This window comes from Danio aesculapii, chromosome 16 (assembly GCF_903798145.1).
Source record: "Danio aesculapii chromosome 16, fDanAes4.1, whole genome shotgun sequence".
Classification (NCBI taxonomy): Eukaryota; Metazoa; Chordata; class Actinopteri; order Cypriniformes; family Danionidae; genus Danio; species Danio aesculapii.
Window position 1 is genome coordinate 4,999,559 of NC_079450.1, and position 15,745 is coordinate 5,015,303.

At 30.2% G+C, this 15,745-nt stretch overlaps 1 long non-coding RNA gene across 1 annotated transcript; it reads right to left on the reverse strand.

The window, feature by feature from the left end:
- Window positions 1-373: 373 nt before the first annotated feature.
- Window positions 374-9,513, reverse strand: LOC130243594 (uncharacterized). Its single transcript, XR_008839157.1, has 3 exons — window positions 9,316-9,513; window positions 8,062-8,187; window positions 374-1,188 (listed from the first exon to the last, which is right to left on the reverse strand). It is a non-coding gene; the product is annotated as an uncharacterized LOC130243594 (long non-coding RNA).
- Window positions 9,514-15,745: the final 6,232 nt, after the last annotated feature.

Consider the following 15,745-nt stretch of genomic DNA (forward strand, 5'->3'; position numbering starts at 1 on the left):
ATAAGCCCAAATAGCAAAGAGAAATAAAAAATGCATGTAAAAAACACATTGGGCCTTAAGAGGTTTATGTTCAATCCTCCTAGATGTGTCCAAATGTTAAAAGTTAACTGAATTGATTTGTGTTGGGACAACAATTGTATGGAAACCAGTATTTTTTACAGTGTAGAGGGGTCAGACATGAAGCCAGCAGGCTGGCAGACAAATATTGCGTGCAGAAAGAGGAAGTTGTTGCCGGAGGCTTTGCCCACTTCCTGCTCAGCAACACGCATGTGTTAACAGCAAACGGTTTCGGCGTACTTCTCGACTCAGCAGAAAAGCCATGTTATCACCACTCATGAGTCGGACAAAATCTGAGACGTAGGTCACAACTTAATCGTGTTTGGAAAAAAAAAATTCACAGCTTTATTTGATCATTAAAAACAGAACATCATACAGTACATTCATCAGCATCATCAATTAAAAAAAAGCATTAGGAAACAACACGTACATTAGACTCACTAAAATCTTCATGCAATTGCACACGGTTAACATCTAAAGTGTTGGGAGTCACTCAGACGAGATGATATGAAATCATAATGAAAATAAAATACAAGGTCCTCCAACGATAAAGTGTCTAACACAAAAAGAGTAGTTTTGAACACCTCAGAGACGTTCCTCAATTGCATATCAGAAATAAAACCACCATTGTGCATTGGGCTGTGCTTTCAATAGTCAAATAGTACATCTCAAACGCAGAGCTCCTTCCCTTTAAAACACATTATGGCTCAGAGATTTTCTCCATATTTACTCATGCACTGAGAAAAGCCTCCAACTTGAGTAACTGAGACTCTGGTGCATGTACAATATCAACTATCGAAACTCAAGCCACAAGATTTCCCCTCCAGAAACCCCACTGAGAGCTAAACTAAAGCAAGAGAATCCTGAAGTAGAAACCCGGTGCTGTGATTTTAGATCCAGAAACTGTGACAGAGTCTGAAATTGCATATTTAGTTTGGCTTGGGTGTCTCTCCGTGTCATTTCGGAGTGTGTTTGTGTGTATCTTCATATTGAAGGCTCGTGGCGAACTTTCTCCGTCATCTGTTTGGCGCTGTAATAGGACAGGCTGAGACCCATGATGGCCAGCATCATGGCAATCTGGTTGACGGAGCGGTCACGCACCGGGGCCTGGACTTCTCCTGCTACCTGCCGCTGAAAACAGATTGGAAAAATGAATACATATTAAAAAAAATTACAAATACAATTAAAATAATAATAATAATAATAATAATAATAATAATAATAATAATAATAATAATAATAATAATTAAAATAATAATAATAAGTATAATAATAATAATAATAACAACAACAACTAGATAATTGAATTAATAAAATTAATAAAGTAAAAAAGCCAAAAAAAACAACAAATTAAAATAAATAAAAATTAAGAGTAAAATACTTTAAAAAATAAAATAATCAAATAAAAACAAATAATAAAATAAATATAAATGCATTAAAATGAAAAAATTTAAACAAAATATCTAAAAAAAAAAAAGCAAATAAATAAACAAATAAAAATTTATAAAAAAAATTATATTAAACAAATAGAATCAATAAACAAATGCAAAACAAATGAAAAATTAAAAAACAAAGTAAAACAAGTTATGTGAAAATTGTTACGAATAATTTAAAATTAAAGTAAAAAAGAGAAATGAAAAAAGAAAATATAAAAATAATAAAGCAAATAAAAAACAATAGATATAAAAAATAATAATAAATACAATAATGTATTACTTAAAATAACAAAATATTTTAAAAGCAAATAAACAAATAAATAAAGAAAAATAAAGAAACAAACAAATATTTTAATTAAACATTTAAAAAATAAATCAATAGAAATCAACAAACAAATAAAAATAAACAAAAAATGTATAAACAAAAAAAGTTACAAAAAATATTTTAAATGTTTAAAATGTTAATGTAAAAATAACATTAAATTTTTTTACATTATTATTACATTATTTTATTAAAATCTTTTAAATGTTAAAAAGAAATTAAATTTATATAAAAAATTATTTAATAAAAAATACAAAGATGTAAAAATAATATATATATATTAATTAATATGCAAAAAAACAAAATATATATTTTTTAAATTAAATAAATTAAAAATATATTTAACCAAAAGCAAATAAATAAACAAATAAAATAAACAAATAAAATAAACAAATAAATAAATCTATATCTATATATATATATATATATATATATATATATATATATATATATATATATATATATATATATATATAAAAATCTATATATATATATATAAAAAAAATCTATATTTAAACATAAAAAAAATCAAACAAATGAAAAAGCAAAATTATTAAATGCTAAAATGAATTTAATTTTTAAAATAAAAAAAATACAAATTGAGACATAAGAAAAAAATTACTAAGCAAATAAAAAACAACAATAAATTTAAATGTAAATAAATAAAAAAATAAAATGTTAAAAAAACATGTTTTAACAAAAAATAAAAAACATTGTAAAAAATACAAATATAAAAAAATTAACAAATAAAAAAGAAATAAAATTAATAAGCAATAAAAAGTATTTAAAAAACAAGCAAACAAACAAATAAAATGAATAAACAAACATATATAAAAAGAATAAAAAGGTTAAAAATATATATTACAAAATAAATAAATAAAAATTAAATAAATAAATAAATGGTAAAATAATTAAAATTACACATTTAATAAAAAAAGATTTTAAAAAATCATTTACAAAGAAAGAAAAACACGCACACAACATTTATATTACAGTAGATTTCATATACAAGATCATCAATAATTTCAACCTCTTGTAAATGCAAATAAATTTCGTGCAATACTCCCACTTCCTTTTAAAAACCACAATGTTGTGCTTGTGCATGTGGGTTAAATGAAATCATTAAATATTTATAGCCTATAAAGTCATGTTCAGATAGCAGGAGAGGAACATCACACTGCCTTTTACAATCAAAAACATATGACAGCCATGGCAAGACTCAATGGCAACATGCATTAAAGACACATTATGCTCTTATTTAAAGATATATAATTGCATATGGATGGCACAGTCACATTACAGCAAGAAGGTCGCTGGCTCCAGTCCCGTCTGGGTCAGTTGGCATTTCTGTGTGGAGTTTGCATGTTCTCCCCGAGTTGACGTGGGTTTCCTCCGGGTGCTCCGGTTTCCCCCACAGACCAAACACATGCGCTATAGGAGAATTGGATTAGCTAAATTGGCCGTAGTGTATGAGTGTGTATGAATGTAGGAATGTATGGGTGTTTCCCAGTATTGGGTTGCGGCTGGAAGGGCATCCGATGTGTAAAACATATGCTGGAATAGTTGGCGGTTCATTCCGCTGTGGTGACCCCTGATTAATAAAGAGACTTAGCTGAATGAAAAATGAATGAATGAATGAATGAATGAATGGTTTTGGTCATGTACTACTTTACAATCTTAATAATGCAAGATGTCAATATTAAATTTAACAGCGTCATATTTTTGTGGTAGAGTTGGCACCCCTGCCTGAGGGCCAAAAGCTAGAACATGGTGTAATTTAATTAATTTACAAACACAACAGGATATGCAGCATTATGACAGCATAAGTGGATAAAAGACTCAAACAACTGACTCATGAACTCATGCACAACCACCACAAATAATCAAGCTGACAAGTATTAAGACGGTTTAACAAGTCTCTGTGCAATAATAATTAAAGCAAGCGGGTTTATAAGCGGCTAAGAATACTAAGAGGATAAATCTGCTTAAAACATTAAGTGCTTAATGAATATTGTGCTTTTTAAAAGGAAGTCGGAGTCTTGCACAAAATTCAATTGCATTGTATAATATATATATATATATATATATATATATATATATATATATATATATATATATATATATATATATATATATATATATATATATATATATATATATATATATATATATATATATATATATATTTTTTTTTTTTTTGTTTATTTATTTATTTGTTAACTTTACCATTTATTTGATTGTTTATTATTTAGTTTGTATTTATTTTTTGTTTGTTTTTATTTTATTTATTTATTTATTTATTTATCTTTTTATTTATTCATTGTCTTATTTACTTAATATTTATAATTACTTTTTTACTATTTATTTATTTTTTGCTATTTATTTATCTTTATTTATTTATTTGTTTATGTAGTATTTATCTTTTGTTTATTTATTTTTATTCAATATTATTTATTTATTTGTTTGTTTTTATTTATTTTATTTAAAAATTTATTTACTTAGTATTTTTTTATTAATTATTTATGCTATTTATTCATCTTTATTGACTTAGTTTGTATTTATTTTTACTTGTTGTTTATTTATTTTTTGCTTTATTTATCTTTATTTATTTAATTTGTGTTTATTTATTTATTTGTTTACCTAATATTTGTTTATATTTTATTTATTTATTCATTTTTATTTATTCAATATTATTTATTTATTCACTTGTTTTTATTTTATTTCTTTATTTAAATGTTTTATTTATGTTTTTATTTATTTATTTGTCATTTATAATTTTGTTTTATTTAATTATATTTATTTTATTTTTTATTTGTTTAGTTATCAATTTATTTGTTTGTTTATTTTTTCATCATTTATTTTCTATTTATTTTATTTATTATTTAATTTATGCTATTTATTCATCTTTATTTATTAATTTTGCATTTATTTATTTATTTATTATTTATTTATTTATACAATATTATTTATTTGTTTGTTTTAATTTTATTTATCTTTTTATTTATTTGTTTGTTTGTTTACGTAGTAACTTTGTATTTATTTATTTTGTATTTTTTATACTTTTTTATTTTTAAAAATTAAAGTAACTCTTTTTCATTCTTTCAGACTTCAGTCAGAGATTTAGGATAATTAAAACAAAGAAGAAACAAACACTTTCTTTTGTTTGTGAAGCATTAAAATGAAAGATAAGCCAAACTGAAGCTGCAGAATGATCTGTAATGTCCTTGGATTTTAATCTAATGTAAATATTTTCCAGTTATAAGTGTGAAATACGGTTTCATAGTAGTTCAAAGTGAGCTCAGATGGTTCAATCTTCATATGCAGTACAATAAACAATGATGTAGATGTCTATTGGGGATAAAGTAGGTTGATAATGGTTAATGCTGACCAATGGTGACGCAACGGAAAACAAACAAACAAATCAGAAATATTCCTACACCCCAAATACCAATACATTAATAAATGTGTGGCTCAAGACTGAATCGTCTGATAACATTTCAAAAAAAGTTACATCTAAAATAAATAAAGAAATTAACTTGTTTACCGCCGCTCCCCCTGCGGCTTTCTTGCTATTTTGATGAAGTGTTGAGAATTACATTGAGCTCATGAGGGACAAATCTAAACTGGTATTTCCCACATGCACGCAGCCTTCATTCAGCTCTCCATGCACATTGTTCATATAATTAGGGTTCAGTTGCTTTTAGCTGTGAGGAATGCAGCGGGGAAAAGCCTCTCTGGCACCAGTCTGAGCTCTTCACTGGACATTCACACCTCTTAAACCAACTAGCATTACTTTCTCTAAAGCCATTATGCAAGTGCCGCAGTAAAAATTGCTGGGTTCCATACAATAGATTTGTGTGGGGACAACGAATGTAAGTGGTTTGAACATGAAACAATCAAGTTGTCCCTCAGCAAAAAAACTCAAGAATTGTGTTGTGTCGGATTATTTAATATAAGTAGTTTGAACAAACAGCAATGTTTTTGAGTGTTGCATGCATTTAAATAAATAAATAAATAAATAAAAATGACATTGTGACATGTGAATGAGCCACAGCAATGAAACCACTTGATTTAATTAATGAATTTATTTTTAAATAAATAAAATAAATACAAAAAAAAAAATTTATATAAATTTTAACATGTAAATATGTTCCAGTTACAAGCTTGAAATAGAGTTTTAATAATAGTGAAATCAAGCTCAGATTGCTCAATCTTCATATGCAGTGCAGTAAACAATGATGTCTATTGGATAAAGTAGGTTGAAAATGATTAATCCTGGCCAATGGTAATGCAACGATGATGATAATAATAATAATAATAATAATAATAATAATAATAATAAAATAATGGATTAGATATATTCCAATTCCTAAATTTGCAAAACAAATAAAAAAATACACAAATTAAAATGTTTATTTTTTAACATTTACTTTTAAACATTGTTTTAAATAAATAAATACATTTTAAAATGTAAAAATATAAATAAATGGATGTTTATGAGTGTTTCCCAGCGATGGGTTGCAGCTGGAAGGGCATCCGCTGCATAAAACATGTGCTGGATAAGTTGGCGGTTCATTCCGCTGTGGCAACCCCAGTTGCAAGTCAGTTGTTTAATGGTAATGTAGTTGTTGTTTTACCACCAACTATAGAATTACCACTACTGATTCATTAAAGCATTTTACTATAGTATAGTTCAGAAACACTATAGGAGTTTACTATATTTTACTACATTACTTTTTACATGTAAGTATTAAAGCACAATTTAACAGTATTTAACATGCTTTCCATGCATATAATCATTTTTGTTTTTTCAATTTGATGCAGACAAATTGTTTGTTTGTTTGTTCGTTCATTTAATTTATTTACCTTTTTCATTTATGCATTTAATATTGTTTATTTATTTGTTTGTTCTTTCATTTCATTAACATATTTATGTTTATTTATTTATTTTGTATTTATTTAATTATTTGTTTGTTTGTTTACTTAGTATTTATTTGTCATTTATTTGATATTATTTACTTATTTATTTATCTTTTTTTTACTTATTTGGCATTTATTTCAATTTATTTACATTTATTCATTAATTCAATATTGTTTATTTATTTGTTTGTTTGTTTGTTTGTTTTTATTTAATTTATTCATTTATATTTCTTTCTTTATTTGTTTGTTTGTTTGTTTATTTTATTATTTATTTTTCATTTATTTATTGAATATTCTTTTTTTATTTACTTGTTTATTTTTTATTTTATTTACCTTTTACTTATTTTACAATTTAACAGTATTGAACATGCTTTCCATGCATATAATAATCAATTTGGTTTATTCAATTTGATGCAGACAAATTGTTTGTTTGTTAATTTAATTCATTTATCTTTTTTCGTTTATGTATTCAACATTGTTTATTTATTTGTTTGTTGTTTAATTTAATTAATTTATGCTTATTTAATTATTTGTTTGTTTGTTTACCAAGTATGTATTTGTCATTTATTTTTACTTATTTATTGAATATTATTTATTTATTTGTTTGTTTTTTTATTTTATTTACCTTTTACTTATTTTGCATTTATTTTTATTTATTAATTCAATATTGTTTATTTATTTGTTTGTTTGATTTATTAATTTATCTTAATTTATTTATTTTGTATTTATTTATTTGTTTATTTACTTAGTAATTGTTTTTCTTTTTTATTTAATATTTATTTATTTATTTGTTTGTTTTTTTATATATTTATTTATTTATCTTGTTTTTTACGTTTTTGTTTTGCATTTATTTAAAGGTATTTATTCATTTTTCATTGATTTATTTTTAATAAATTCAAATGTTAGGCAGGGTTTTTTAGGACAATTAAAATTACCACAATAGATTAATTTAAGTACTTTACTATAGTATAGTTCAGAAACACTATAGCAATTACTATATTTTACAACATTATTTTTCCATGCAAGTATTAAAGCCCAATTTAACAGTATTGAACATGCTTTCCATGTATATAATCATTTTTGTTTATTCAATTTGAAGCAGACATCAAAATGCCAAATGTTGACGTCGAGTCTATTTTTGCTTGCTTTGTCTAAATAATGAGTTGTTTTCTCATTTGAGCTCTGAAACACTACAGTACGCTTTCAACAGCACAATGAACTCTTTCATCTCAATAGACAGAGGAACATTTGGCTCCAGATTTCAATAAGCAACCCAAAAATGGTTCACATTCAACAAAAGTTAAAAAGATTTGAATAAATACACACCTGCAAAAGACGGAAGTATCCAGGAGTCAGTCTGCCGAGTCTGATGATCATCACTGCGGGGGTTTTTGTGTGCAACACACGACCGAAATGAAGCTCCTGATGGATGTTTAAGCCAAAAGCGTGAACCTGTAGACCAAAATGATCAAGTCGATTAAAAAATAAATAATAATAATAATAATAATAATAATAATAATAATAATAATAATAATAATAAATAAATAATAATAATAATAATAATAATAATAATAAAATAAATTAATTAATTAAAATAAATTAATAATAATAAAATTAATAATAATAATAAAAATAATAAAATAATAATACAAAAATAATAATAATAAATAAATAAATAAATAAAAATAATAATAATAATAATAATAATAATAATAATAATAATAATTAAATAAATAAAAATAAATTAATAAAAAATACAAATAAAAATAATAATAATAAAATAATAATAATAATAATAATAATAATAATAATAATAATAAATAAATAAATAATAATTAAATAAATAAATAAATAAATAAAAATAAATTAATAAAAAAATACAAATAAAAAAATTATAATAAAAAATTATTATAATAAATAAATAAATAAATAAATAATGATAATAATAATAATAATTAAATAAAAATAAATTAATAAATAAATAAAAATAATAATAATAATAATAATAATAATAATAATAATTAAATAAATAATAAAAAAAAAAAATAATAATAATAATAATAATAATAAATAAATAAATAAATAAATAAATAAATAAATAATAAAATAAATAAATAAATAAATAAATAAATAAATAAATAAATAAATAAATAAATAAATAAATATAATAGATAAACGTCCAACTTGAACAGCAATTCGCACTTAAAAATAGCATGTCTGTTTTTCAGAAGATTGATTTGGTCCTTGCAATGTTTAAAAGAGCATTGTTTTGTCATAAACCCAAAATGACGGATGCACAAAGAAGGGAACGCTTCTAGCCGAAGGCAAAATCCAACTCCAAGCTTGATCAGAAAAACCCGTCCGGCTGACAGTAATCTGTTGTCTGAAAACACATACTGCGCTGGTTTGAACCAGACCTACTCTGAAACGCTTAATGGGAAACATAAGCGAACTCATACAAAGGCACCATTTCTTCACGAACATCAATGCACAGTCAACGAACTCTCATCGTTTTGTACAGGAGTTAAAACTACACTTGGAAAGCAAAGGCAGACACATGTCTATGATGCATCTACCAACCTTGCTGCAATTGCACGCTCGCTCAGCGGACGAAAGGTGACTCCGTTGAAGTTGCTCCAAGCAAAATCCACACACAGCAGGAATGGAAAAAGCAGTTAGCTGCAAAACAACATTTCTAGCTGCTGGAGTTGGATTTTAAACAGCACAACGACTGCCAACGTGAGCGTCCAGCGAATAAAGAAGAGGAAGTTTTCCCAGGAGCTCCGCCCTTTTATCCAACCTGATCTCTGGCGATGAGATTGGTGGATTGTGTTGCTCTATCTCTCCCTCTCTCTCTCTCATGCACAGCTGTCAGATCGCATCATGCGCTTTTTGGCTTGCATATGTACACGCCTACTTCGCCAAGCGCCATAAAACTGTGGTATTGAGGCCCGCAGACATTTCTATTTCACTCAGTTGACCACAATAATCTGGGTGAACAAGAACCTGTTCAATAAGAGTGCAAACCAAAACAGCACCACTGTCATTTCACGAAAGTAAAATGCCGATTTGAAACGTTATGCAACACGTTGAGAGATCCTCCATTAGTGAGCGCATTACTCTTCTACATCTCATGCCGTGCGGCTGCATGTCAGTGTTTTGGTTACGTAAGCTTATTCCCCTTCACCGCTCTGAATTACAGATGCATCACTGCAGATTGTCCAAAGAGTGATGTAACGAAAGGTCATCTCGTTGAGGAGGGATGACCTAATTCGGCAGGGGTCTGCACTGCACTTCCAATTTGCCATTATTTTAAGGTTATCTTCATTCGAGGGCACAGAAAACAGCTTCTCTGAGGCCAAAGAGTCCAGTTTCCCCTCAATTAAAAATAAGTTTGGAAAGCAGAAGAGGAAATACCACAGCCTGTCTAGGGGGGCCTTCAGATATTCACAGTGGAGGACTTGCAAAGGATGGGAACCACTGAAATTTGCTTTTTTGGAGCATGGCCTGGAGGAGGAAATGAAGGTTTCTTCCTTTCTATTAAAGGAGAGAAGCATAATTTCTCATGGTTTCTGCTGTACATTTTAATTAAGCTTTATTAAACCTCTAAGCTGTTTGCAGGGGCGTAGCGGACATTTTAAAAGTGGGGGGGGGCGGCTGTATGAGATCATATGTTCCCCCCCGGTTGCTACGCCCCTGGCTGTTTGTCCACATGAAAACGCAGTATCAGGTCACTGGAAACCAAAACTTTTCCAAAAATCCAGGTGCAGTGTGGACACTACAAGGACGGTCATGATGTCTGTTTTTTTGTTGTACGATATATTGCACCAAAATATATTACGATAAACTATATTATTGTTATTTTAAGATGCCACTCATTATATAAATGGCAGAATGGCAATATAATATCATCACAATGCAAGTGTACACTTCCAAAGAACACATCATATTTTATTATTAAGAATATTTCAATTAATTATAGTCATTTAAAGGGCACCTATGGTAAAAAATCTACTTTTCAAGCTGTTTGGACAGACATATGTGCATGTATGGTGTATAGACCGTCATATTGGGGTGATATAAGCACACCCAGTGCTTTTTTTTCAATTTAACAACATAAAAACGGTGGACCAATTGGAGTGGTTTTCAAATCGACCGCAACTTTACGTAGGAGAGCGGTCCCCCCGCCCACCAATATTGATTGACAGGCGCATCATCATATCCTCAGTTTGTTGATTCGCATCCGCCATTTTCAGCGTGAGTCGAAGCGATATCACTAAAGGAACACCTAGCTCTATTTTTAGATGTAAGGCTTATTGGGCTCAACACAAGATCAATATTCTCCACATTATCGCTCTAATCAGAATTATTGGTTGTATCTTTAGGTAGGTTTGCAAACATGTGTACTTCTCATTGAGTCTACCTTATACTTCAGCTGTTTGCATTCCTCGTGATCCCAGAAGCTCCCTGTGATCTTAACTAGCATGCGTTTTAGAACTCTAAACATAGGTTTCTATCAGGGTACACTCAAGTCGATGGCTGGGCGCCGCGGACCGCTGCAGAAACCTATGTTTAGAATTCAAAAATGCGTGGAGCGACGATTCGGGACACTTCATGTTTCTGCCGCGCTACAGAGAGTGTCTGGTGTGCCGTGTCGCGGCTTCTAGCGGCGCATCCAGTGCTTCAGTCAAAGTTAATTCAGTGTGCGTGGTTATTAGTTTCTGTGTACAAGCTCGGCACTTGAAACTAGCACACAGTTGGCTGTAAAACTGTACAAAGACACAAATGATTTTGTACTCTCTGCTTGGTCTGTGTCCGAGTCGTACATGTACGACTGAATGCTGATCATCTCACTCCAGCTTTTTCTCTGTTTGCCTGTCAGACTCTGTTGCAAACGCAGAGCGGGTGAGCTCATGGCCCCGCCCCCTTGTTACGTTGGCGGGAAGCCGAAACTAATTTACATGTGAAGCAACACACCCATAAATCAGCGAGCTGTGGACACGCCCACAACATGACACTTTTTAACACATTATAATAAAACAATCTGAATTGGGTTTTAAACTGAACCTAAACTGGCACACTCAGAAGAACCATAATATTAATATTAAATCATAAAAAACAGGTAAACTTTGTGCCCTTTAACAGTTTAATAATCAGGCAGTGGAATCAGAATGTGCGTATCCTAAATAAATAATAACAAATGTTAACACAAGTGCAAGGTAAAGAGTAACAGAGGCTGCAATATCTGCTGCCAGATCTATTTTCAGATCTCAGAATCAGAAAGAGCTTTATTGCCAGGTATGTTCACACATACGAGGAATTTGTTTTGGTGACAGAGCTTCTACAGTGCAACAGGATAACAGAGACAGGACAAAAAACAGATAATAAATATATATTTTTTAAAATTAGAAGTAAGTAATGAGTGCAAATATACAAATTGACAAGTGTATGTACGTGTTTATTACTATATACAACACTATATGTGCAGCTGTTATGTGCAAATTGGCATGTAAAGTGTGTGGTTAAATAAGTGTATATGTGTATAAAAGTGTATGGCAAGTAGTGATGTTGGTTTCACAATTATTATCATCAATGAGAGAATGTGTTCATTAGTTTGAACACATCGAAGAAAAGGAATAGGGGATTGTCTCAATGGAAAGTGATTTTACTTAAGACAAATAGTACAAAAGTAGCAAACACATTGCTGTAAACTTTTAATAATCATATATAGCTCTGGGGTCAGTTTATTTTTTAAAAGGTAAATGATGGTGTAGGTTATGCAGTGCATTGTTAATTGCAGAGCTCCTCTTTTAAAAAAAGAAAGAAAAAAAAAAAAAACAAGTTCTGAAAGAGATCAAACCTCAGCCAGGTAATAAAAGTAAGGCAAAAGTAACGCAGTTGCATAACGCAGTTGAGGAGAACCTCGATTTTGAAATGCAATATTTTCTAATGTAACTTTACCCAATATTGTTTATTGATACCAGTCAATACTGTACACTGTGGCCCATAGTTGATATTTAATAGTGCAAATTCTAATGTAATCTTCTATTTTTAAATTCCTACTTATCTTTCTATTTAACGTACATTAACACTTTACCAGAATCTAGTGCAAACATGATAAAAACTATCTATTTTAGTACATTATATGATGTGATGCTTTGGTTCACTTTAAACAATTAAAACATATTATTTGACTTTTTAGTATTAAAATTGAACTTTATTTTGACAAAATAGTACAGAATTTTATTATTGGTATAAACTTTTTTTTCTGTCAATAATTTGTTAATAAACACCAGCTTAACTGAATTGGCCATAATTAGAAAACGTGAACAGAATCTTATCTATATACTATAGTAATATAGTAATATAATCTTATCTATATACTTATATATATACTATAGTAATTTATAGTAAATACTGGAATGCGTTTTAACCACATTGACACTGACGCCTCCAATAGAGACAGAAACAGGGCTTGACATTAACTTTTTTTGATCAGCAGCCACTGTGGCTAGTAGATTTCCAACATTACTAGCCACTCGCCATTTTCACTAGCCATCATTTTATTGTTGGGAAATATATTTTATACGCATAAATATGACTTTGACATGCTAAAATTACTTGATTTAGATTTTGCGTTATCTCCACATGCCTCCTCATTCATTTCACCATTTGTGTGTCGTGAATGTGCTTGCTCAATGAGCGTGAGCAAATGGGTCATGCTTGCATAGTATTACATTTAGTTTTTATTTTACATAATTTCAGAGCTCAAAATGAAGGATTTACCAAATGTATCTCTGACCACACCGAACATAAACAATTAATTATTTCTTAGCCACAAACTTTAAATGTGTCAAAACAAGCTAAATATAGCTGTATAATACTTTTTATTTAACAAAACATATAAACAGTAATCTGTCCTGGCTAAAGGTCCCAGATCAGCAGTTAACTACACATAAAATGGGAAGTTAATCTCTCATTTAAGCAATGTTGTAAAAAATGATAATTAAACCATATTAACGCAAAATAAAAGCAGGTAAAAACAAACCGTGACTTCCGGTTAAGCATGTGAGTGGGTAGACACGCTTGAAGTGAGCTCCCGAGCATTTTCATCTTTTAATATATCTAGCTGGCTGTTTTAATCTTTAAACACACTTGGTGGTTTCTTCTTTGTATCGCGCATCAAACGGTTATAGTTTGGAAGGATTTATGGCGTCTGAAAGGCAGAAAAAACTTAAAACGTCGGCGGCCGCGACAGAAAGTCATGGCGACAGGCTGCCGCTGGATCTGGAAAATCTCCGTGCCACTCTGATCACCGAGCTAACTTCTACCATCGCAGAACAGGTGAAAGCAGCAATTGACGCTGCTCTTGCTCCAGTTGTTGCATCTTTTGAGAGTTTTAAATCAAGCATCGAGGCACAAGGTCAACGCATTGACGAGCTTGATCAGCACATGAATGGTTACAGCGACCGCATTGTAGCACTGGAGCAGACGGCGCTAAAGTTGAATTCAGCCAATAAAGTACTCACCGAGAAAGTGGAGGACTTGGAATCGCGGTCTCGGCGTTGTAATCTCCGGGTTATCGGCCTTCCAGAAGGAGTAGAAGGGAGCGATCCGGTCGCATTTATGTCGCACTTTTTCCAGGACGTGCTCGGATCAGAGATGTTTCCAGCGCCTCCGCTGCTGGATAGAGCGCACCGTATTGGCCCCGCGTCTTCGGCCGACCGGGAAAATCAAAGGGCTAGAGTGATGATCGTGCGGTTTCACTACTTCACCGATAAAGAAAAGGTTGTTCGGCGAGGGAATTGGAACCAGCTCTTCTATCAGAACCACAAGATCTTCATTTTTCCTGATTATAACTCTAGTGTGGCTAAAAGGAGAGCAGCATTTTCAGTTGTGAGAAATGGCTTACGTGAGAAGAACGTGAGATTCTCTCTTAGATTCCCGGCTCGCCTAATTATCAGCCTTGGCGATGAAAAGTTTCAATTTGACTGCCCAAAAGAAGCCCAGCGGTGGCTCAACGAACGGTATTCTACTTCTTAGACATCACACTGAGATGAATATGCAATAAACATCATTGCATTAACAGCTGTACTCCGTTAACTGATGACTGTTAACCAAGTTGGTTAAGACAAACGTTTTTTTTCTTGTTGCCAGAAACGACATTTGCTTTATATGTTCGGGAGTGACCTCACGTGATTTAGATGCAGATATATAAAGTGTTTGTGCATCGGAGGTTAACAAGTTTTGGCGTTCTGCCTCCATTGTTTGGGAATGGAGAGAAGAAATTGAGTAATGTTCAGGGTAAAGCTGGGTGGGGAGGGATGGTGGGCGGTGTTGTTTGTTTATTTATTTATTTTATTTATTTTATTTTATTTATTTATTTTTTGTTGTGTGCTTCCCTATGCTTGTGGCCTTCTCTCAACTTGTATAATAATGCAATTGGATGAACAAAAACAGAAATTTAGTTAGATTCTTGAGTTGGAATGTGAAAGGACTCAATGGTCCAATTAAAAAATCTAAAGTTTTGACTCATTTGAAGCTACAAAAACCTGACATTGTATTCCTTCAGGAAACACATCTGCGACTTAAGGATCAAGGCAGACTTCAAACTCGTTGGACATCACACATTTTTCATTCTAACTTTGATTCCAGATGTAGAGGAGTTGCCATATTGATAAATAAGACTGTTCACTTTTCTATGGACAATGTTATTTCTGATGTGAATGGCAGATACCTAATTGTGAAAGGAAAAATTTCACAAACACCAGTAGTACTGGTTAATGTATATGCCCCCAACTTTGATAATACTATTTTTGCTCAGAATTTGTTGTCAAAGATCCCAGCTTTGAACACACATCTTTTAATATTCGGGGGAGACCTAAATTGTGTTATTGACCCAGAATTGGACAAATCCAGTACTATTAAGAAAGTTCCCTCTGGTATGTCAAAGATTTTTTCTGAGTTTATGGTTCAAAATGGTTATACTGACCCATGGAGACACTTTAAT